General features: G+C 46.2%; 1 protein-coding gene across 1 annotated transcript in view; it reads right to left on the bottom strand.

The window, feature by feature from the left end:
* The window catches only part of STPG2 (sperm tail PG-rich repeat containing 2), an 867800-nt gene that overhangs the window by 225196 nt on the left and 617394 nt on the right, over nucleotides 1–25210 (bottom strand). The gene's annotated exons all lie outside the window — the stretch shown is intronic.

Here is a 25210-nt window from a genome sequence, read left to right as displayed (position 1 = left end):
CATTCATTTTTATATATAGAGATATCCATAGCACTACGTTCCTTGCATTGGCTATTAGCACATGTGCAAATTTTTCTCCCACTAGGATCTTCAGCTCAGCCAGGAGCTTTGTACCAACACATGCTTGCGTCACTGGGGAAACAGTTTCCCTGTTGACGCCGCGCACATCAATCCACTGTCAGCAAAAGTTTCCCAAAGGCCGGACGTGAGCTGCGCATGCACCGCACACGTGATTCCTGCAGTTGGCAACACCCCCCGCATCCTACTGGACTATGTTCTAAGGTCCTGTTCTTCTTTTTTTTCACTTAAGTTGTAAATATATATTAGTGCTCATCTTTCAAGCTTCTGGTCATATGCCCTTGGTTCATTAGAAACCCTATGTTAGGTTGCATCCTCCACAAACCTTTGTGAAATATTATATCATTGGTCATAATAAAATAACATGCATTCATGCCTAACATTAGTTCACCTGATGTATGTACCTTAATGACCAGGCCATTTTTTGCAATTCTGACCAGTGTCCCTTTATGAGGTAATAACTCAGGAACGCTTCAACGCATCCTAGCGATTCTGAGATTGAATTTTTTTACATATTGGGCTTCATGATAGTGGTATATTTAGGTCGATAATTGTTGCGCTTATTTGAGAAAAAAACGGAAATTTGGCGCAAATTTCTTTATTCTGTTAAACCAGAGTGCTATGTGACACAAAATAGTTAATAAATAACATTTCTCCCATGTCTACTTTACATCAGCACAATTTTTGAAAAATTTTTTTTGTTAGGAAGTTATAACGGTTAAAAGTTGACCAGCGATTTCTCATTTTTACAACAAAATTTACAAAACTCATTTTTTATAGGGACCACCTCACATTTGAAGTCACTTTGAGGGGTCTATATGGCAGAAAATACCCAAAAGTGACACCATTCTAAAAACTGCACCCCTCAAGCTACTTAAAACTACATTCAAGAAGATTATTAACCCTTCAGGTGCTTCACAGGAGCTAAAGCAACATGGAAGGAAAAAAATGGACATTATAATTTTTCCAACAAAAATTTTTCATAAGCATCAATTTTTTCATTTTCACATTGGCAACAGGATAAAATGGATCCTCAAATTTGTTGGCCAATTTCTCCTGAGTACACCAATACCTCATATGTGGTCATAAACCACTGTTTGGGCGCACGGCAGGGCGTGGAAGGATAGGACCACCATTTGATTTTTTGAATGGAAAATTAGCTCCAATCGTTAGCGGTTGCCATGTCGCATTTGGAAAGCCCCTGTGAGCCTAAACCTTGGAGCTCCCCCACAAGTGACCCCATTTTGGAAACTATACCCCCTAAGGAACTTATCTAGATGCATAGTTAGCACTTTGAACCCTCAGGGGCTTCACAAATTGATCCGTAAATAAAAAGTACTTTTTTTTCACAAAAATTTTCTTTTAGCCTCAATTTCTTCATTTTCACATGGGTAACAGGATAAAATGGATCCTAAAATTTGTTGGGCAATTTCTCCTGAGTACACCGATACCTCATATGTTTTCATAAACCACTGTGGAGTACCCCCACAAGTGACTCCATTTTGGAAACTAGACCCCCAAGGAACTTACCTAGATGTGTGGTGAGCACTTTGAACCCCCAAGGGCTTCACAGAAGTTTATAACGCCGAGCCGTGAAAATAAAAAAACTTTTTTTTCCTCAAAAAATGATTTTTTTAGCCCACAATTTTTTATTTTCACAAGGGTAACAGGAAAAATTGGACCCTAAAAATTGTTGTCCAGTTTGTCATGAGTACGCTGGTACCCCATATGTGCGGAGGAATCACTGTTTGGGCACACGTCGGGGCTCGGAAGGGGAGTAGTGACGTTTTGAAATGCCGACTTAATGGAATCGTCTGCAGGCATCATGTTACATTTGCAGAGCCCCTGATGTGCCTAAACAGTAGAAACCCCCCACAAGTGACCCCATTTTGAAAACTAGACCCCCCAAGGAGCTTATCTAGATGTGTGGTGAGCACTTTGAACCCTCAAGTGCTTCACAGAAGTTTATAACGTAGAGCCGTAAAAATAAAAAATCATATTTTTTTTCACAAATATTTTTTAGCCCCCAATTTTTTATTTTCCCAAGGGTATCAGGAGAATTTAGACCCCCAAAGTTGTTGTGCAATTTTCCTGAGTATGCTGATACCCCATATGTGGCGGTAAACCACTGTTTGGATACATGACGGGGCTCGGAAGGGAGGGAGCACCGTTTGACTTTTTGGATGCAAAATTGGCTGGAATCAATGATGGCGCCATGTCACGCTTGGAGACCCCCTGGTGTGCCTAAATAGTGGAATCTCTCTCAATTCTAACTCAACCCTAACCCCAACCCACCCCTAACCCTAATCCCAACCCTAAGCCCAACACACCCCTAACCCTAATCCCAACCATAACCCTAACCACAAGCCTAACCCTAATCCAAACCCCAACACAACCCTTACCCTAATCTTAACCCTAATTCCAACCCTAACACTAATTCCAACCCTAACCCTAATTCTAACCCTAACCCTAATTGCAACCCTAACCCTAATTCTAACCCTAACCCTAAAGGAAAAATAAAAATAAATATAATTTCTTTATTTTATTATGTGTCACTAGCTATGGGGGTGATAAAAGGGGGCTTTATTTACTTCTTTTTGTATTTTGATCACTGTGATAGTTTATCACAGTGATCAAAGTGTACCTGTAAAATGAATGAATGAATCCGCCGGCTGGCAGACTCGTGGGCGCACTTCGCATGCGCCAGCCATTTTGTAAGATGGCGGTGCCCATGGAGAGAAGACAGCGGGACACCGGGAGGTACCGGGACTCATAAGGTACCGGGGGGGCTATAGGGGGGCGATCGGAAGGCAGGGGGAAACGGGGGGAAGCAGAGGGGGAGCAGATTATTGCGGCGGCTGCCGATCGCCACCGTCAGAAGGTGGCGGTGGCACATCGCCGCTGCCAGCCGGGTGGGGGGGGTCGGATCACGATCTCCAGCCATGTCCGATGCTATTGCAGCATCGGCCATGGCTGGATAGTAATATTTCATCAAATTTCATTGATGAAATATTACTATCGCTCTGATTGGCTGTTTCATTTTTAACAGCCAATCAGAGCGATCGTAGCCACGTGGGGGCAAAGCCACACCCCCTGTGGTGAAGTGCAAAGCCCCCTGTATCTGTGGGTCAGGTGACCTTTCATTGACCCCTGTCACCAGACCCGCAGGGGGGCTTTAAACTCATGACACAGCATATGCGTCATTGGTCGGATTGGCCCTGACTTTCATGATGCATACGCTGTGTCATTGGTCGGGAAGGGGTTAAGCTAGTCCATAGGACATTTTTAATCGTTTCCTTCAAAAATACCCACTGCCCTTAGTTAGATTCGCCCCCCTGATGAAGCTTGGCTGAAACACGTGTTGGGGCTGGGTAACCACACTATACAAAACCCTATTAGGGCACATCACTTGATGTAAGTATTGTGCTTGCTTTTTTGTCTTTCTCCTTTGTGCATACCATTCTCTTTGTAAAAATTAAGGATTCAGGTTGATGCGTTTATGCCTGTGCATCTTGGACATTTTTTTTCACAGTATTTAAGTATAGTTGTAGCCCCACTTTGAATACTCTGCATCTATTTGAATTTTTATTCTCTTTGCATTTTTTTATCTTTTCAATATAATGTATGTTTTATGAGCCTTATAAGCACTTCTTTTGCTCTTTTGGTGGTATTTGATTAACTTATCAGTACAGATAACAAACCATGACCATATAAGTTATACACATGATAGATGCTTATTGTATGACCACTGGGTGTCCCACCATTGTGACTTTGCTGATCACTAGAATGGGGGTGCCTCTATGTTTAAACATAAAGGGGGTCAAATACTTCTGCTCTGTTCAAAGTCTGCGTCTGCAGAAAAGAAACTTTGTTTATTCCATAATTAAGGCTAGTTTCACACTAGCGTTTTTTAGCGCTGCGTTTGGTGCACACATCAAACGCGTTGCAAAAACGCATACACACGCATGTAAACGCTGCTTTTTTTAACATCATCGTGCGCGTTAAGGCAAAAAAACGCAGCATTTGTATGCGTATGCAAGCGTTTTCCATGCGTTTGCTTTATTTATGTGCATGACGTCACAATGACAGGAGGAAAAATCATTGATCAATTAGTGCAACAGACTCCACCAATTGGACAGCAGTTGGCGTGTGTTATGGGAATTTGTTATATAGACTCTGTTTTCAGCTTAATTCTTCACATTTGCTTGCTTTTTATATTGACGACATGGATCTGCGCTGGAAGAGTTTTCACTTCAACTTGGATCTGGACATCAGGATGGCTCAGGCTTATGAAGTTGCTTGCCATGAACAAAGGGCAAGAGAGAGACAGCGAAGACGGCATACATCCGATTGTTGAACTCCGTGAGAGCCGTGGAGCGTATCACACCCTGTACAGCGAGCTACAGGAAAACCCGGAGAAATTTACAGACTATACACGAATGTCCCAACAAAGCTTCATGTATTTGCTTGGTCGTGTCCAAGATGTCATCCGGAGACAGGACACACATCTCCGTCGTGCAATTCCACCCGAGGAATGGCTCCTGGTCACATTATGGTTAGAGTTGAGCGATACCAGCCGATACTTGAAAATATCGGATCGGAATGGATCGGCCGATCTTAAAAAAAAGTATCGGTATCGCCGATTCCGATACCGGGAACCAATGCAAGTCAATGGGGCCAAAATATCGGAATTAAAAAAAACCCTTTCTTTCCTTGTAGGTTAATTCTACATGAAGAAAAACAACTAAGAATAATGTAGAATGCATTGTGGGAGGTGGAGGAGACATTAAAGCCATAGAGGTTTAGCCCAATCAAATGGAATAGCAGGAATTAAACTTTTTTTTTAAAGACGTTAGGAGTTACAAAGATATTGACTATGTTAGCCTCATTTATATTTTGCCAGACATGTATGTCTTCTTCTTCTTTCTTCTTTCTTCTTCTTTCTTATTCTTCTTCCTTTTTTTACCTTCTTCTTCTTATTATTCCTTTTTTTACATTCTTCTTCTTATTCCTTTTTTTACATTCTTCTTCTTATTCCTTTTTTTACATTCTTCTTCTTCCTTTTTTTAAATTCTTCTACTTCCTTTTTTTACATTCTTCTTCTTCTTCCTTTTCTTACATTCTTCATATTCTTCTTATTCAACAATTATTATTCTACATATTCAACTTCTTCATCTTCTTCCTATTCTTCTTCATCATATTCTTGTTTTTGTCAGGCATTCCTGTAGTTGTTATCTAGAAAAGTTAGAAGTTTACACCTTCCGTTCTGCCTGTCACAAAAGATTTACAACAGGATTTGTCCGCGTTCAGTTTGGCCTGCAGCAGCAGGCCTTTTCCAGGGGCACCACGAGGAGGAACGGACTCACCCCCATACACTGCTTAGTCTTCTTCTGCTTATAAATAAGATAATATCATTTGCTCAGAGTATTAGTCTTATGCTTAATGTTCTTCTGCTTTGTTTTTTTATGCTTCTTTGTCTTCTCTCTCTTGTTGTTCTGCATCTTGGTGGTTGTCTTCCTGTTCTTTGTCCTCTTGAACCAGCTGACTGTACTGGCACCCGGAGGGGCAGCAGAAGGAATAAGAGCCAATGGCACAACCGAGGACCAGCTGACGGTGCTGGAACCCGGTTACTAAGCAGGAGGTACCTGTGCTACAAAGCACTACCAAGGACCAGCAGACGTTGCTGGAACTCGGATACCGAGATGGAGGCACCTAGGCCAAAGGCTCTGACGAGAACCAGCTGATGGTGCTGGAACCCGGAGGGGTAGCATAAGCTGCAAGAGCAAATGGAAATAGTGAGGACCAGCTGACAGTGCTGGCACCCGGAGGGGCAGCAGAAGGAATAAGAGCCAATGGCACAACCGAGGACCAGCTGACGGTGCTGGAACCCGGTTACTAAGCAGGAGGTACCTGTGCTACAAAGCACTACCAAGGACCAGCAGACGTTGCCGGAACTCGGATACCGAGATGGAGGCACCTAGGCCAAAGGCTCTGACAAGAACCAGCTGACGGTGCTGGAACCCGGAGGGGTAGCATAAGCTGCAAGAGCAAATGGAAATAGCGAGGACCAGCTGACAGTGCTGGCACCCGGAGGGGCAGCAGAAGGAATAAGAGCCAATGGCACAACCGAGGACCAGCTGACGGTGCTGGAACCCGGTTACTAAGCAGGAGGTACCTGTGCTACAAAGCACTACCAAGGACCAGCAGACGTTGCCGGAACTCGGATACCGAGATGGAGGCACCTAGGCCAAAGGCTCTGACGAGAACCAGCTGACGGTGCTGGAACCCGGAGGGGTAGCATAAGCTGCAAGAGCAAATGGAAATAGCGAGGACCAGCTGACAGTGCTGGCACCCGGAGGGGCAGCAGAAGGAATAAGAGCCAATGGCACAACCGAGGACCAGCTGACGGTGCTGGAACCCGGTTACTAAGCAGGAGGTACCTGTGCTACAAAGCACTACCAAGGACCAGCAGACGTTGCCGGAACTCGGATACCGAGATGGAGGCACCTAGGCCAAAGGCTCTGACGAGAACCAGCTGACGGTGCTGGAACCCGGAGGGGTAGCAGAAGTTACCCCTGAAAAGCAAAGTTGGCATGCCGCAAGCTGGCCGCAGTTACCGAATCACACAGTCCTACAGGGGGTGCTTGTCCTACTGGCACTACGGAACAAGCCTTTCTTACCAGAACCCGCAGTCCACATAGGAAGCACCTAAACTGCTGGCACCCTAGCCTCGGCTAACCCAACCGCAACACGACATGGCAACTTGGGGTGGCAAACTGACATTGACACTTCCCGGAAACAGCAGGCAGGGCTGGAACCAAGCTGGGCAGGAGGGAGTACCCGTGCCAAAGTCAGTTATGAGCAGCAACTGGCGATGTTGGAGCCCAGGACAAGCACTTAGCAGGCTGAGGCCTGATGTGCTGTCAATTGGGAGGCAGCAGGACAGATTGCCATCAAAACAGCAGGGGAACAGCTGACGTTACTGAACCCCACAAACACAGGAGCTAGTGTTTTACTCTGTGAAGACGGCACTTCCGAGCAACAACTGGCTGTGTTGAAGCCCAGGGACAAGCACGGAGCAGGCTGAGGCTGCATTGAAGAAATTTTAAGATCGGTTGTAGACTTCTACTAATTTTAACCAAGCTCCACTTAGGCCTGTGGCTTCACTGATTTTCGTATTTCCCCTGTCCTCCAACCCCGCCAGTTACAGCTCCGAAGTGGCGTCTGCAAAATCCACACTTGTTCCTGTGTAACAGGTGTTCAGTCCGGTCAGTTAATCCCCTGATGTGTGTCCGGCAATGTCGCCTGCTCTGTCCACATTCCCATGAATGTGGACAGAGCAGGCGACATTACCGGACACACATCACGGGATTAACTGACCGGACTGAACACCTGTAACACAGGAACAAGTGTGGATTGTGCAGACGCCACTTCGGAGCTGTAACTGGCGGGGTTGGAGGACAGGGGAAATACGAGAGACAGTGGAGCCACAGGCCTAATTGGAGCACGGTTAAAAATCAGTAGTGGTACGACTGTGTAGGCAGCAGGAGACTTTGCCATCCACACAGCAGGGGATCAGCTGACGTTACTGAACCCCACTGAGACACGGGAGCAAGTGTCTCTTTCCGTGTGGACGGCACTTCCGAGCTACAACTGGCTGTGTTGAAGCCCAGGAAATAGGAGGGTGTAGGCACAGGCCTACTGTATTTGGAATGTGGTGACAGCAGGAGAGACTGCCATCCACACAGCAGGGGATCAGCTGACGTTACTGAACCCCACTGAGACACGGGAGCAAGTGTCTCTTTCCGTGTGGACGGCACTTCCGAGCTACAACTGGCTGTGTTGAAGCCCAGGAAATAGGAGGGTGTAGGCAGAGGCATACTGTATTTGGAATGAGGTGACAGCAGGAGAGACTGCCATCCACACAGCAGGGGATCAGCTGATGTTACTGAACCCCACTAAGACACGGGAGCAAGTGTCTCTTTCCGTGTGGACGGCACTTCCGAGCTACAACTGGCTGTGTTGAAGCCCAGGAAATAGGAGGGTGTAGGCAGAGGCCTACTGTATTTGGAATGTGGTGACAGCAGGAGAGACTGCCATCCACACAGCAGGGGATCAGCTGACGTTACTGAACCCCACTGAGACACGGGAGCAAGTGTCTCTTTCCGTGTGGACGGCACTTCCGAGCTACAACTGGCTGTGTTGAAGCCCAGGAAATAGGAGGGTGTAGGCAGAGGCCTACTGTATTTGGAATGTGGTGACAGCAGGAGAGACTGCCATCCACACAGCAGGGGATCAGCAGACGTTACTGAACCCCACTGAGACACGGGAGCAAGTGTCTCTTTCCGTGTGGACGGCACTTCCGAGCTACAACTGGCTGTGTTGAAGCCCAGGAAATAGGAGGGTGTAGGCACAGGCCTACTGTATTTGGAATGAGGTGACAGCAGGAGAGACTGCCATCTCCACAGCAGGGGAACAGCTGGCAGTGCTGAACCCCACTAACACTTGAACGAATGTGTTTGGCTCTGTGGAGATGACACTTCTGAACACCAACTGACGCTGTTGGAGCCCAGGATTAGGCGAGGAGCAGGCTGGGGCCTGTTGCTTTTGGCAGCTGAAGGCAGCAGGAGACTTGCCATCTCCACAGCAGGGGAACAGCTGGCAGTGCTGAACCCCACTAACACTCGAACGAATGTGTTTGGCTCTGTGGAGACGACACTTCTGAACACCAACTGACGCTGTTGGAGCCCAGGATTAGGCAAGGAGCAGGCTGGGGCCTGTTGCTTTTGGCAGCTGAAGGCAGCAGGAGACTTGCCATCTCCACAGCAGGGGAACAGCTGGCAGTGCTGAAACCCACTAACACTCGAACAAATGTGTTTGGCTCTGTGGAGATGTCACTTCTGAACACCAACTGACGCTGTTGGAGCCCAGGATTAGGCGTGGAGCAGGCTGGGGCCTACTGGATTTTGGCAGGTGTAGGCAGCAGGAGACTTGCCATCTCCACAGCAGGGGAACAGCTGGCAGTGCTGAAACCCACTAACACTCGAACAAATGTGTTTGGCTCTGTGGAGACGACACTTCTGAACACCAACTGACGCTGTTGGAGCCCAGGATTAGGCGAGGAGCAGGCTGGGGCCTGTTGCTTTTGGCAGCTGAAGGCAGCAGGAGACTTGCCATCTCCACAGCAGGGGAACAGCTGGCAGTGCTGAACCCCACTAACACTCAAACGAATGTGTTTGGCTCTGTGGAGACGACACTTCTGAACACCAACTGACGCTGTTGGAGCCCAGGATTAGGCGAGGAGCAGGCTGGGGCCTGTTGCTTTTGGCAGCTGAAGGCAGCAGGAGACTTGCCATCTCCACAGCAGGGGAACAGCTGGCAGTGCTGAACCCCACTAACACTTGAACGAATGTGTTTGGCTCTGTGGAGATGACACTTCTGAACACCAACTGACACTGTTGGAGCCCAGGATTACGCATGCCGCATGCAGAGGCCAATGGGCAGCGGTTTTTATGGAGGTTGTTGACTACTACTGATTCTAACCATGCTCCACTTAGGCCTCTGGCTCCACTGTCTCTACTATTTACCCTGGCCTCCAACCCCGCCAGCTACATCTCTGAAGTGGCGTCAGCACAATCTACACTTGTTCCTGTGTTACTGGTGCTCAGTCCCGTCAGTTGATCCCCTGATGTTTGTCCGGCAAGTTCGCCAGCTCTGTCCTCATTCCCACTACTGGTTATGGGAATATGGACAGAGCAGGAGACCTTGCCGGACACACATCAGGGGATAAACTGATGGGACTGAGCCACAGGAACACAGGAACAAGTGTAGATTGTGCTGACGCCACTTCAGAGATGTAGATGGCGGGGTTGGAGGTCAGGGGAAATAGTAGAGACAGTGGAGCCAGAGACCTAAGTTGGGCACGGTTAAAAATCAGTAGTGGTTTGAATGTTGATGGAGCTGGTGACTTTGCCGTCCACACAGCAGGGGATCAGCTGGCGTTACTGAACCCCACTAACACAGGAGCTAGTGTGTTTCTCTGTGCAGACGACACATCTGAGCGACAACTGGCTGTGTTGAAGCACAGGGATTATAGTTCAGGTGGTAGAAAAATGAACACACCAGCAGACCTGGATACAGTTGCCAACCACTAATTTAGTCTGTAAGAGGAATGGCAAAGTCTTTGGAGATCCAGGCCTTGTTCATTTTCAGAAAAGTCAGCCGGTCAACATTATCGGAAGATAGTCGCGTGCGACGGTCTGTTAGTACACCACCTGCGGCACTAAAGACACGTTCCGATAATACACTGGCAGCAGGGCAAGCCAGCACCTCCAATGCATACTGGCTAAGCTCTGGCCATGTATCCAGCTTAGAGACCCAAAACTTGAAGGGGGAAGAGCCATCTGGGAGTACAGCGACAGGGCAAGACATGTAGTCTGACACCATCTGACGGAAGCGTTGCCTCCTGCTGACTCGAGGCGTCGCTGATGGTGTAGACAATTGTGGTGGACACACAAAACTTTGCCACATTTGGGCCATAGTGGTCTTGCCTTGTGCTGCGGCGCTGCCTCTGCTCCCTCTTTGTGCAGAGTTTCCTCCACTGCCTCGACGCACAGAGCTGCTTTGTAAAGCACTAGCAACAATGCTGTCGGGTGGAATGGAAAACATTATGGACTGCACCAGTGACTCTTCGTACTCCCGCAGTTTACGCTCCCGGTTCAACGTTGGTATGAGCCTTTGTACGCTGTCCCGGTAGCGAGGATCTAGGAGGGTGTACACCCAATAATCAGCCGAGATGAGAATGTGGGCGATGCGGCGGTCGTTTCTCAGGCACTGCAGCATGAAATCAACCATGTGCTGCAGACTCCCAACTGCCAAAGAACCGCTGTCCCCTGTTTGAGGCGTGACCTCGGCCTGCTCTGCATCACCCCACCCTCGCTGTACATACTGAGTAGAGGTTTGTGTACCTCCCTCCTCTGGAGAGATGTCTTCCTCCTCCATCGACTCCTCCTCATCCTCCTCACAAAGTGTCCCCTGCCTAGGCCTTTGTGAGGAAACACGTAGCGCAGACTGTCCAGAAGCAGATGGCATTTGGGACTCCTCATCCTCCACCTCTTCCGAAACCTCATCCCTTAGTGCTTGCAGTGTTTGTTGAAGCAGGCAGATAAGGGGGACAGTCATGCTGACTAGTGCATCATCTGCACTCGCCATCCGCGTGGATTCATCGAAGGCACGCAAAACGAGGCAGATGTCCTTCATAGAGGCCCACTCAATGGTGCTGAAGTGTGAACGGCGCACAGTGCGACTTGTTTGCGCTTGATGCAGCTGGTACTCCATGACTGCTGCCTGCTGCTCACACAACCGCTCCAACATATGTAACGTTGAATTCCACTGGGTGGGTAGGTCACATATGATGCGATGTTCTGGAAGGCCAAATCGTCGCTGCAGAGCAGCGAGGCGCGATCTTGCCGTGCTGGAACGTCGCAAGTGAGCGCACTCTATGCGGACCTTGTGCAACAGTGCATCAAGATCCGGATAGTCCCTCAGAAAGCTCTGCACGACCAAGTTAAGCACATGTGCCAGACATGGGATGTGTGTGAGGTTGCCTAGGCCAAGAGCTGCCACCAGATTTCGGCCATTGTCACCCACTACCAAGCCCGGCTGGAGATTCGCTGGCCCAAACCACACATCGCTCTCCAGCTTGATAGCATTCCAGAGCTCCTGCGCTGTGTGGCTTCGATTCCCCAAAGAAATTAATTTGAGTACAGCCTGTTGACATTTGGCCACGGCTGTGCTCATATCGGTCGTAACAGGCTCCTGCTCTGCTGTTTCTGAGGAACTTGAGTAGGAGGAGGAGTCTATGTGTACAGACTGGAGTCCTGCAATCCGTGGCGTTGGAAGAACACGTACAGCGCCACTCTCCAGATCTGTACCCAGCTCCACAACATTGACCCAGTGGGCAGTGAGGGAAAGGTATCGTCCCTGTCCATGGTTACTGGTCCACGCATCGGTGGTCAGGTGGACCTTGCTACTAACGGCGTTTAGTAGCGCATGTTTTATTTTGCCCTCAACATGTTTCTGCAGGGCAGGGACGGCTCACCTGCTGAAATAAAAGCGGCTGGGCACGTTGTATTGGGGGACTGCCAATGCCATTAAGTCCCGGAAGGTGTCAGTGTCCACCAGCCTGAATGACAGCATTTCAACTGCCAGAAGTTTGGCAATGCCAGCATTCAGAGACTGTGCTCGGGGATGGTTTGCCGAGTAAGGGCGCCTTTTATCCCATGCCTGTGCTACCGATGGCTGTGATGGATGGGAACGTGCTGCTATGGGTGGAATCTGACAGGGTCTCCGGACAACAGTGGCAGAGGTTCTTCCTTGGCGATCCTGTGAGGAAGCCGAACCAGCAGTGTGTGAGCTGGAGGAAGAGGCCCCAACACGAACTGAAGAGGTGGTAGGTGGTGCTGTACATTGGCCTACGTCTTCAGGGTGTCTCTGCAACTCCAACTCGTGCTTGGTGCGCACATGTTTCCACATATTTGTGGTATTGAGGTTGCTGACATTTCTCCCTCTTTTGACTATCTGATGACACAGCTTGCATTTGACAAAGCAAATGTCATCTGCAACTGTGTCAAAAAAGGACCACGCACTGCAACTCTTGTGAGCGCCCGGTTTGCCTTTGGAATGAGGAATGCTCCTAACGGGTGCCGAAGTGGAGGGTACAGGCAACCAAGTCTTCCCCCTCCCTCTGCCTCCTGTTTTGGCCGGTAGGGGAATCTCTTCCTCCGAGCTGCTCCCACCACCTTCCTGTTCCTCACGCCATGATGGTTCAAGGACCTCATCATCTTCCCTCCCCTCTTCAAACAGCTGCTTCTCCGGGGTTGTCTCGCCAGCACCGTACGCACCAGAAAGTGGCAACTGAGTCTCGTCATCATCTGATGCGTACTGAGGTGTGCTGACCATAGGCACTGGCCCACTCGCCTCTTCAGATTCAGAGGGACAAAGAAGTTGAGCATCACTGCATACTCCCTCTTCTTCACATTCAGGAATGCTGCTTGGCTGGCCCCCTCTTTCCAAGCCAACAGATTCCGAGAACAGAAGTAGAGACTGTGATGGCTCCTGTCCATGTCTCTCTGATTGCCTGGGCACTTTGGCAGGTGGTGAAGAGACAGATGGTTGCTCTTCGGTGCTCTGATCCTGAGAGGATGCGGAAGTAATTGAAGTCGATGCGTTAGCTGCCATCCATCCGACAACGGCTTCAATTTGTTCCTCCCGCAGCAGTGGGGTACGTTGAGGTCCTACAAAGCTGCGCATAAAGGACTGTTGCCTGCTAAAACTGGGGGATGCTGATCCACTGGTGCCCGCAGCAGGCCCAGAATCCCCACGTCCTCTACCTGCAGAATCCCCACGTCCTCTCCCTGCAGAATCCCCACGTCCTCTCCCTGCTGAAACTCCACGCCCACGCCCACGCGCCTTACTCCCTGCCTTCTTCATCTTGCCAGACTGCTTAAGATAGGCAGAAAAGTACAAAGGGGGGCCTTAGTGTGCTTATTCCTGAACAGCTGGTTACAGGTACAAGAAACACTAATTTTATGAAGTGTGTGTGTGGACTACACTTTAATAGGAGCTGATGTGGCCTTCACAAGTTCCAAATGTAGTGTTTGGTGAACTTTTTTTGTGGTTTCTTTGTTGGAAACAAACTCAAAGTATGTGAACAAAGAATTGAAACTGATAGTATCACCAACTTTTTGGAGCTATTACAATGCAGGCAGGTAACCTACAATGCAAAAGATGAGGCTCCAAAAAAATTGGGTAATACTAATCTGGCTGCGCCGGCAGGGCACAAGCCAGAAAAAAAGGCTCCTCTATCTACTCCTATATAGTGTTTGCAACCAACCAATGTTGATGGATACGGATGGATGCACACTAATAGGAGAAGAAAAAATGAGCTGCACTCAAAGACAAATATGTGTGAGGCAGTGACGCACGTTGAGCGTCCTACAACCAGACGTAGCTGCAGGACACTCTACTCAGAGTGAGCTGCACTCACACACAGTCAGAGACCTCTCAGACAGCCGTCAACAGTGCAGCTAAGTGGGCACTGGCACTGACAGGCTGCAGAAAGGCTCCGCTGTGTACTCCTATATAGTGTTTGCAACCACCGTAGATGGAGACTGATGGATGCACACTAATAGAAGAAAAAATGAGCTGCACTCAAATAAAAATATGTGTGAGGCACTGACGCACGCTGAGCGTCCTACAGCCAGACGTAGCTGCAGGACACACTACTCAGCGTGAGCTGCACTCACACACAGTCAGAGACCTCTCTGACAGCCGTGAACAGTGCAGCAAAGTGGACACTAGCACTGAAAGGCTGCAGAAAGGCTCCGCTGTCTACTACTAGTGTTTGCAACCAACGTATATGGATACGGATGGAAGCACACTAGATTGAAATTATGTAAAAAATGCAGCTCAAAAAATAAAAGATGTATGAGGCAGCAGTGATCACACTGGGTGGCCTACAGCCTGACGTGGCTGCAGGACCCACTCCACAGCGTGAGCTGCACTCACACAGCCCTTGCAGACAGCTGTGAACACTGCTGTTAGGGCAAAGAAGGCTACAGTGGTGGTTTATGTAGCCTGGGTAAAGCACTAGATGTTTGGTGGAATCGCTATTTCTAACTGTCCCTCACAGTCTTCTACAGCAGCCTGTCCCTAACTGAATTCACAGCAGAGTGACCAGAAATGGCGGCTGCGGTGGCTTTTATAGTGCATCATGACATCATTTCGGCAGCCAATCACAGCCATGCCAATAGTTAACATGCCTACATGCCTAACAGGATGTGCCCACACTTCGGAGGATTCCCATTGGCTTAATCAAAGCAAGCAGGCTCATAGCATGATGGGAACTTCCGATTCCGATTCCGGAATCCGATATGACAAAAGTATCGGAAGTCAGTATCGGAATTCCGATACCGCTAATATCGGCCGATACCCGATACTTGCGGTATCGGAATGCTCAACACTAATTATGGTACGTAGTATTTAAAAACCAATGCCTGCCTAATTTTATCTGTTCTCAGATGTACTATTCCAAAGTGTGCTGAATTCTTTATTTGCCATGTACTTAACCAAAGGCTGCAGCATTATTTTTATGCCATTAAAGAAAAGGCTGAAGATTTAATTTTTAATGCCTTTTTTATGTGTTACAGTTTTTTGTTTACGGTGTTGTTAAAAAAAAATATGCACAGATATTAATTTTTGGTTGTTTCTTTGTGTCGCAGATTCCTGGCTACTGGAGAGACCCTCTCTTCACTGCACTTCCAGTACCGGCTTGGAATCTCCACCTTATTGGGAATAGTTGCGGACACCTGCCGGGCTTTGTGGGACGTTCTCTGTCCAGAATTTCTGCCCCTGCTCCCTGTGGACAAGTGGATTGAACATGCAGAAAGATTCTGGACAGTCTGCAATTTCCCCAATTGTTTAAGTGCGGTGGATGGGAAACACATCCGGATTATAAAACTTAAAAGAACAGGCTCGGAGTACCATAACTATAAAAAGTACTTCTCTACAGTTCTCATTTCCATTTCAGATGCAGACTGTAAGTTTGTTGCAGTGGACATTGGTGCATTTGGCCGTGGGAATGGCTCCCAGGCTTTTAAGAACTCAGACATGGGCCGGAGGTTGTATGGCAACCAGTTCAATTTTCCCATGCCACGGCCTCTTCCCAACACCGATGGTCTGCCACAGCCCTTTGTAATGGTTGGTGATGAGGTATTCCAGATGTGCCAAAACCTCCTCAAGCCCTACTCCAGCCATGACCTAGACCACACCAAAATAATTTTTAATTACAGGCTGACCAGGGTAAGAAGAACTGTAGAGTGTGCCTTTGGAATACTTGTCTCCAGATGGCGCATTCTCAGCACAGCCATTAATCTTAAACTGGAAACAGTGGATGAGGTGGTGAAGGCGTTTGTGGTTCTGCACAATTTTGTGATGGTTAGAGAGCACCCGAATGTTGAACTCGATGATGCCGCTCCTAACTCCTTGCCTGAATTTAATCAGCACCCTCTCAGGTCATCCGTTGAAGTAGGGCAAATGAGGGACCAATTTGCTGCCTACTTCAACTCAGGATGGGTGCCCTGGCAAGAGCAAATGGTGTAACCAAGTTTACTTTCGTGTGTATCTTAATAAAAAAACCTGTGTTGATACCTGTACTGCATGCACTCTGTCTTTTTACACTTCAATACAATAATCAACTGGCCAGGTGTAAGAGTGAATTCACGATGCTGGGTTTTGTGCATCATGAATTTACTAGTACTCATGACCAGATGAGTATACATACACAAAAGTTGTATGATCTTTATTGTCTTTACACTTTGAGTCCAATGTGATGCGACGGTGGAGATAATACAAATAATTTTTGGGTCACCTGGCATGATGTAAACAATAGTGATTTTGGACTGCAGTTGCATCCCTCACTATTGATGACACCTAACGCTGTGACTATAAATATTATTTGTAGTATCCTAACTGTGGCTTCAGGTTTAACGCAGACAGTAGACATAATAAAGTTTATACAACTAATACAATACCCAGGCATGGTGTCATGCTGAAGTGAGGACGCCAAAAGTAAAGCATCCAAAGGTTATCACACATGGGCAGGAGAATACACGTAAGAGGTAACCTGAAGCATCGCAACAATAGAAATATATGCAGACAAAAGCGACGCTGCTGGTTAAAACTCATGTGTATTAACCTGGCCAGGTGTGATAGTTATGATACAAGGGCAGGGTATTGTACATATGGCACATATTTTCCCCATCATCTCCTCATTTTATCAACATACACTGAATAAAAGATGTGGTTAATTACAAGGTATATCTACTATAACTTTGGATTGCATCCCAAAAAGTTAAATGATGTTAAAACACACCATAGTCAATTAACTGTTTAGCATACAAGTCAAGTTAACAATAGATAGGCCTTGCACTAAACTCCATCCTCTATTCAGTATGTGCTATATTACCTTACTGAAGAGACTGTTGTGGAAAATAAAAATCATATAGATTAGAGTTTTTGACTACACATAGTTCAAAGATTGACACGCGATGCATGTGTCAGTAGTGGAGCTATGTGTTGACAAAAACGGCAAATGTATGGTGCAGTGTGTGTACGCCGGTGTGTGTGTAGGCGGCGAAAGACACATTAAACAAATCTTTTTTTGAACCATAAAAACAGAACTTTTTTTTTAATTATTTTCCTTTCGAAGGACGTTTGGGGGAAGAGTGGGATACTTTGGGGGTGTGGAGAGACGAGGAACGGCTGGAAATTGAGGAAGGGGTTCTAGGGGAAGGGAATACTAAAGTACTGGGGGAAGGTAGATCAGTTATCGAAACGGAGGCAGTTTGAGAAACATTGGAAGGAGGGGGGGACTGACTAACAAAGTCTTTTGTTTCTTCTTCTTTGGGGCAGGAGTTGCCTGCCTGGACCGAACACCTTATGACCGCCTTACATTGGCTGACCGACTAGAGATGGTGGACCGTGTCTTGGTAGAATAAAAGACGGAATGTGGGTCTCCCCTAGGCTGCTCATTGGTGGCGCTGGCAGTGCTCCTTGAAGGAGAAATTGTGGTCACGGTGCTCAACGAAGTGTGAGCGAGGCTTCTGGTGGGAGAAGTGGTGGCCGCGCTCCTATCAGGCGAAGTGGTGGCAGTGCTCTTCTGATGAGGAGTGCTGGCGGTGCTATGAGGAGGCGAAGCAGTGGCCGTGCTCCTGTGAAGAGTAGTGGTGGCGGTGCTCCTGTGAAGAGTAGTGGTGGCGGTGCTCCTAGGAGGAGATGTGGTGGCGTTGCTCCTCTGATGAGTGGTGGAGGTGCTCCTTGAATGCTGAGGATTTGTGTCGGTGCTCTCATAATGATGAGAAGTGGCGGTGCTCCAACCCGGACATGATGGTGACTCTGTGCTCCGAACAGGAGAAGCGGTGGCGGTGGACCAAGCAGATTTTGTGCTTGTGGTGTGCCAAGATGAGGTAATGGTGGCAGTACTGGTGCTCCAGACAGGAGCAGCGCTTGACATGGTGGTGGCGGGGGTGGAGTGACCAGCAGCACTCGGCATTGGTGTGGTGTTGTGGTGTCCGGCTTGAGGAGGAATGCAGGTGGCCGTGCAGTGATATGCAGCAGAAGTCGGTACTGTGGTGAAGCGAGACAGTGGTGGCACTGGTGGGAATGACAACACTGACTGCTGCACGTACTGATTCTGCTGCATAGCCTGCAAGAAAGCAGTGTTGCAGGCGTGTAACACATTCAGCTGTTGCTCAGGACTAAGGTGATCTGCCATGGCCCATTCAATTTTACTAAAGAAATGGTGCGCTGGTCTATTGAGGTCGGCCTCCAGCTGTTCACGGCGCTGGTCGGAAGAGTAGATGAGGTGTTCCATGTGGTTAAAACCACGCTCCATTAGTGAGAAACCACTTTCCACTCTTTCAGACAGCGTCTTCAGACTGGCATGAAAGGCCTCTCTCAAGTGCATGAACTCGGGCAAGACAGGCCTGTCCGAGGCCCTCTGCCGCTGGCACGTAGTGCCCGCATAACCAGTGACAGAGACCTGGGACAGTGGAACACCTGATGGACCAGCTTCCTGGTCACAAGCTGTCTGTGTTGCTGACCTGCCACTTGCTTCCTGGCTGTCGGATGGCTGGGACGGGTCCGAGGTCGATCGATGAAGTACTGCTCCAGGGACAGATGGCAGGGTGCTGCTCCAGGTGCTGTGGAAACAAAAGTAAAACATTAGTATCATGCATTATTGCGAAAAATCACCTGTGGAATATAAAACCACCAATTAGTTCAATGAAAAAAAACCCAAAAAACATTATATACTTACGCTCTGGTGGAAAGGACCGGTCGTAAGAATTCCAAAGCGCAATGGTAGCGGTACTTTATTCTTGTCCTTTCCGCTGTGCCACTGCGAACCTGTCCCTCAGCCCGAACATCAGTGTTGAAGCGGTCCTTCATCGAGCGACAACGTGTGCGGACTTTGTTCACTGTTGAAAAAAAAAAAATTAGACAATCTGTAGAAACACACAAACCTGAGTGACCATGCAGCCTCCAAAATAATTCTATACACAAAGCATACACTACTGAACCAGAGGACACTGGTGTGTTTACTGCAAGTATATGGCTTGCAATTAACACACAAGTATCATCACGAACAATAGTGTAGCATGAAAGATACCGCATGACAACACACAAGGAATACACTATTGAACCTTAGGACACTGGTGTGTTTACTGCCAGTCTATATCTTGCACTAAACACACAAGTATCATCATGAACAAGAGTGTAGCATGAAATATACCGCATGACAAAACACAAGTCATACACTATTGTACCTGAGGACACGGGTGTGCTTACTGCAAGTCTATATCTTGCACTAAACACAAAAGTATCATCAGGAACAAGAGTGTAGCATGAAATATACAGCATGACAATACACAAGTCATATACTATTGAACCTGAGGACACTGGTGTGTTTACTGCAAGTCTATATCTTGCACTAAACACACAAGTATCATCAGGAACAAGAGTGTAGCATGAAAGATACCGCATGACAATACACAAGTCATACACTATTGAACCTGAGGACACTGGTGTGTTTAATGCAAGTCTATATCTTGCACTAAACACACATGTATCATCAGGAACAAGAGTCAATGCAGCATCACACAACAGAGAAATACTTGCTGAACGCCTTTTTTAAAATTGCAGAGGCGCTGTCCCAGCCCTCCATCAATGCTGCGGCCACTTCATTCCAGAGCTGCCGGGTCACCACAATGTCCTTGTACTGCTGGTCACGGCTGTCCCACAATGGGACACGCTCCTGGACAAGGCTGATGAGTTGCTCGTTGTCAATATACAGGTCTTCATCCCATTGTGGAACCTAGAAAACAAATACATTTAGAATCTTGGAAATTGTGGCGAATGATAGACATAGGAAATTAAAAAAAAAAAAAAGCAGGGAAGAAAAACAGGAATGGAAAAAATTATTGAACCAAAACAACAGGTAGAATGTATACTTACATGGCATCTCCTCCCCGCCGTGCTTTGTGTACGCTGCTCCGGCTGTTCCGGCTCACTTGGCTGGTCCGATACCGAGGTCTGTGAAGAACAGAAATTATTAGCCATTTGTAGAGGCAGGTACACAAAGGCAGCAAAATACTCACCTCTTGCTCTGCCTCTTCCAATTCTTCCTGTGGAGGAGCATATTCAGATCCAGAAGACATGCTGTGAAAAAAAAAAAAAAATTAGTACATTATATTGTAAAGGCCAGCCTCACATTGATTTCAGAATACTCACATTAAAGCTGCTGTTTTCTCTAAAGTTGTGGATGGTCTCTTGCTGGGTTGGTGTTGTCTTGTCTTCTTGCTGTCTGTCTGGAGAGTAATGATCTGGCACTACAAAGCCTTTATTTTATCTATCCTTCCTTCCAAACAATGTTGCTTGTTTAGGGGGTGAATTTAACAAGTGTCTAGACATTGCTTACTCTGAAATCGTGCGCGCTCACAATGCGCTGACATGCGCAGTACACAGCGCACATCAGCGCCATCACCAACTCTAATGCTAATTTTTTGCGCATTGCGTGCGCTGACATGTGCATGCGATTTTTTAATGACGTGGGCTGGAACAAAAAATGCAACATGTAGCGTCCGGCGCGTCTGATCGCACACATGGAAAATGTGCAGCGCACTCAAACAATGAGGCATGCATGCAATCGCTGGACACTGTGCCCGCCATTTTAAAGATAGGGGACAATTGCGTGTGCGATCGTTAGCGCACGATGCGCTGCGTGTTAAAACGCTAGTGTGAAACCAGCCTTAGTCATAAAAATAATACATTAAATCACTTAGGTACTAAATGGGCTAACTCACTAATGTTTTTGATGGCTGGGATATAACCCCTATCAATGACTATTTAGTAAGGGTTTGACAGATATAAGGGTATGACAAATATAACCCTTATTAATCACTACAATGAAGTAGCAGTGTGGCTCTGAGAGCTTTGTGACCAATTGTCTTCTGTGTGCTCAGCTTTTTCTGGAGGCCAGAGAATTTGTGATTACATATAGGCTCACAGTATATCACTATGTTCTATGCCTGATCTGAAGTACCTTTTTAGGTTACCCAAGTGAGGAGGATCCTCAGCCTCAGGTTTGGGTGAGCACACAGTAGCAATATGTTATATGATGATTTGGCCTCTAGGGGTCTCACTACATTTATGTGTGTTCTATTGTGTTTATGAGACTTTTTGGTCAGTTGTTGCAGAGACTCATGTAATGGAGGATTACACCGCATGTAATAAACAGCCTGCTGTAAATACCAACAGAGTGTGGTTCCATGATGGGAAGCAGCTAACAAAACACACAATGACCCCAGCATTGATGGAGGAGACAGAAAGACATGTGGGTAACAAGGACTTTACATGCTCATGAATTTCAGGAGTAACAGGCCTGATGAATGGGACCGAGCATTGAATGAAGCAAGTAAAGTACAGTATCCACAGAAGATGGCGCACACCAGACATAGAGATCTAAAGTCTTAATGAGCCTTAAATAGGTCCAGGGAGAAGATGTCATTGATTCATTCCGGGTAACTTGCAAAACTCGCCGTGGAGTACAACTGAGGGCAACAGACCCTGAGTAGGAAGTGGAGCCTGGGACATCCGGGACAGGTGTGCAATATACCTACAGTTATCGTACATGCATGGTGTGTCATGACTTCTTCAGTAAGCTGCACATTACTCAGAAATGAGTAGATTTTTATCACCTTACATCTCCTCATTGTGGGATTTTTTTTGTTTTATTTTCTTTTGTTCACTTGTAAGCTCAAAGCCTAATCCTTTCTCCTAGTTGTATTTGAAAATACAGCAGGTCTCCTTGGTAGATGTGTATTTGTGTATAGCATACTTCAGAATTTGCTATTAATACACATTCAATAGTCTTTTCAGAAAATTATATAATTGGATTCATCATTTAAAATGACACAGAACATTTGTTTGCTTAGATCCCAGCTAGCGTATGCCTGAATTCTACCAATTTGGCTAATTTAGCTGAAATAAGCTACCTGTTGTTTTTACTTCATTCCACCGCTGTGTGTATGAAAGCAATTCTGCTGCAGATGACACAAACTGGACTTGGCGTATGGAAAAGGACATTACTCGGAAACAAGGTTTCCAGAGAAATGCACTTTGAAATGTTCCCTGCAGTGATGCTGTTTGTTAAAAGCCTCAAAGACTGCAGAAAGAAATTCAAGGGAAAAGATTATTTTCATAAAGGCATTGGGTTTAGTGCTTGCATTTTAAAACTTCTCTGAAACTGATGTCTTCAAGCAAATGGCTGATATATGCACAAAACAATGAGAATTACATTAAGCCAAGTAATTTATCCTTGAAGTGGTTAAACATATTGGAATACCACAAACAGAACTTGAATTCCATCAGACTTGGACCTTTTGTCAAAAGTGGTGTTTTGTGCAAAGGTATGAAACAATAATGCTTCCATAAGAAAAGCAATTGATGAACAATGTTAACTATTTTATTACTAAAATATTGTTTTCATCTCGCTTTAATTGGTTACCTATCTTTAAAGGGGTTGTCTAGTCATATGATATTTATGGCCTATTTAAAAGTCATCCGCCATGCCACCAATGAATTGTTATTAGCTTCAGTGGTGGCTGGATGTACCTATGGCACTGAGCAGCTTCATTTAATGTGTAGTTGCTGCACCCGAGTACTGCAGATCGGCTCCTATTCTCTAACAAGCCAATGCACTCTTCTGAAACAATGTCTATTCTAAGGAGAATAAACAGAAAACCCCTTCCAGAAAGAAATGACAATGAAGCCAAATTGGCGCATAATGAGGAAGCTGACTAATAAAGTACAGCATCAATGGTAAGCTGAAAGGTGTACTTTCCCTGCTCATAACCATAAACCACAGATTGCTTATTTCGGAATGAAAATAAAAATTCATATCCACTACATTCCATTTTTACTACAAGCTCTGTACAAAAGTTCTAGTATGACAGTCAACATTACCAATCCAAATTATACATGAGTATGCTTGGTAAAAAAAAAAAAAAAAAAAAGTAGTAAAAATTATCTGCACCTTTCATAAAGAGCATTCTCCTTTTCATGCTATAATGTATACAGGAGGTTAAAGAGGTTATTGGTTCCATATAAGGTCCAATTCAGACATCATTTTTTCATGTACAAAAAAATTTGTGACCAAATGTCATCAGTTTTTCTCCTACAAGAAGAGCAAATATAGTTTCTCTACCTACACCTTTCAGGCAGTCCATAAATATTGGGCTGCACTCATATCGCATCCAAATGCAGTCCGATTTTCTCTTGAACCCATAGACTTGTGCTTTGCCGATTAAAATCCAACACTTGGATCAAAATTGGAAATGTCTCTTCGACTTTTGGCAGACCTCTCAGTCATCAAAAAATCACAGACATGTGAATGGTCCTATAGATTATTAAAAGTAATAAAAAAATGGATATCTGAAGGAGTCTTAACTCCAAATTCCATCTGTACATTTAAAAAAAAAAAGCTTTCAAATCTTTATGGACTTTTCCTTTGTAGAATATATAATTTAACAGCTTGACTTACAAACTAACAGCTGATTGACCTGTCATAAGTACATCCATATAATAGTCAATATGACAAACAGCTCAATATAAGCTTTACAACAAGAGCTGATTTAATGCAATCCTCTCATTACAATATACAGCAATAGAACAATGATTTTAACAATGTATTGAAAAAATACGCTATTCAAAGAGGTTGTATCATCAGGACAACTCCGTTTTATACAGTCCTTACCCCAATAACAATGATTAGCTGCAAGAAATTATGGGGGAGAGGCTAGCACATACAATAGAAAAGCTATTATTCATGAACTCGCCAAGTGCTGCTGATCTAAAACTCCTCTTTACAACAGTTCTGTTGTCACAGGGATACCGCAAAAGAGTGGGGTCAGATGATCACAGTGTCTTGTGACACATACAGTACATCTGCAGTAGTTAGAACGGATTCACTGCCCTCTTGAAGTTTTGACTTTTTTTGCTCTGGTGCTGTAAGGGTTAAACTGATTAGTGGGACTCCTAGTGTTTTCTGTCTTGGGTTGTATTATCTGCTCTGAGTTCATTCCTCCCAGCAGGTATAAGAGCCCTCCACCTTGTTTCTAACCTTGCCAGTGATAGTTACCAATACCTAGTTTGAAGTTGAAAGAGAGAGTTCAGTTTTTGGAGTAGGCAGTTGGAGTGTTTTTCAGGAGATTGCTGTGTGGTTGGTTTTCATGTTTATCCTTATCCTCTCCCATTTGTTTTCTTCCTTCCTATTCCTTCCCTGTTTTCAGCTCTGTTTTGTGAATGTATTCGTAGTTTTTTATATGACTTTAGTTTTCATTTAGCCCTGTCTGCTTACCCCTGCATGTCTGGTTAGGGTTTTCCTATACACTTCGGCCTCATGACTCCTTAATTATATCCATATGCCAAATTTCAGCACATTGGCATAATGGTTGCCATGGTGATACACCCATTGTAACAACCCTGCTGTCATCACTGCATAACCACCCAACCCCCACACACCAACTTGTGTCTTTGCCGTGCCCGCCTGCCAGTGTCTCAGCCGTGCCTGCTCTGCTCATCTGTCTGTCTACTACTTGTGCCTGTCGCCCGTACTGTCTCCCCAAGTGAGATCAGCAGCCACAGCTGCCTGCTGCACAAGCCTGACCTCACCATCAGAGGCTCCAGCGAAAACCAAGGCAGCTGTTCTACTCACGCCCCTTCCAGGGAAGTCTGGTTTGTGGTACAGTGGGGAGACATCCCCCTGGCTCATGCCCACCGGTCAGGGCGTGAGCGTGACATCCATTTAATGATAGCATTGTATTCATTATGAATATATTCCAATAGGTCATTACATTCTTCCTAGAAATGAAAGGTGAAAATTTCTCATTGGAGGTAATGAGGTTAAGTAAGTTTCAAAGTAAAATATGTTGCATGTTAATATAAAGGCTGGAAACCTTGGTAATTGCTACAACAACAAGTTTGCATGATTTTTTTTTATCTCACTAGTCATTAA

The sequence above is a fragment of the Dendrobates tinctorius genome, unplaced genomic scaffold, assembly GCF_039654945.1.
Source record: "Dendrobates tinctorius isolate UK_male_01 unplaced genomic scaffold, ASM3965494v1 ptg000011l, whole genome shotgun sequence".
NCBI classification, from domain to species: Eukaryota; Metazoa; Chordata; class Amphibia; order Anura; family Dendrobatidae; genus Dendrobates; species Dendrobates tinctorius.
This window is presented reverse-complemented; position numbering and strand designations above follow the sequence as displayed.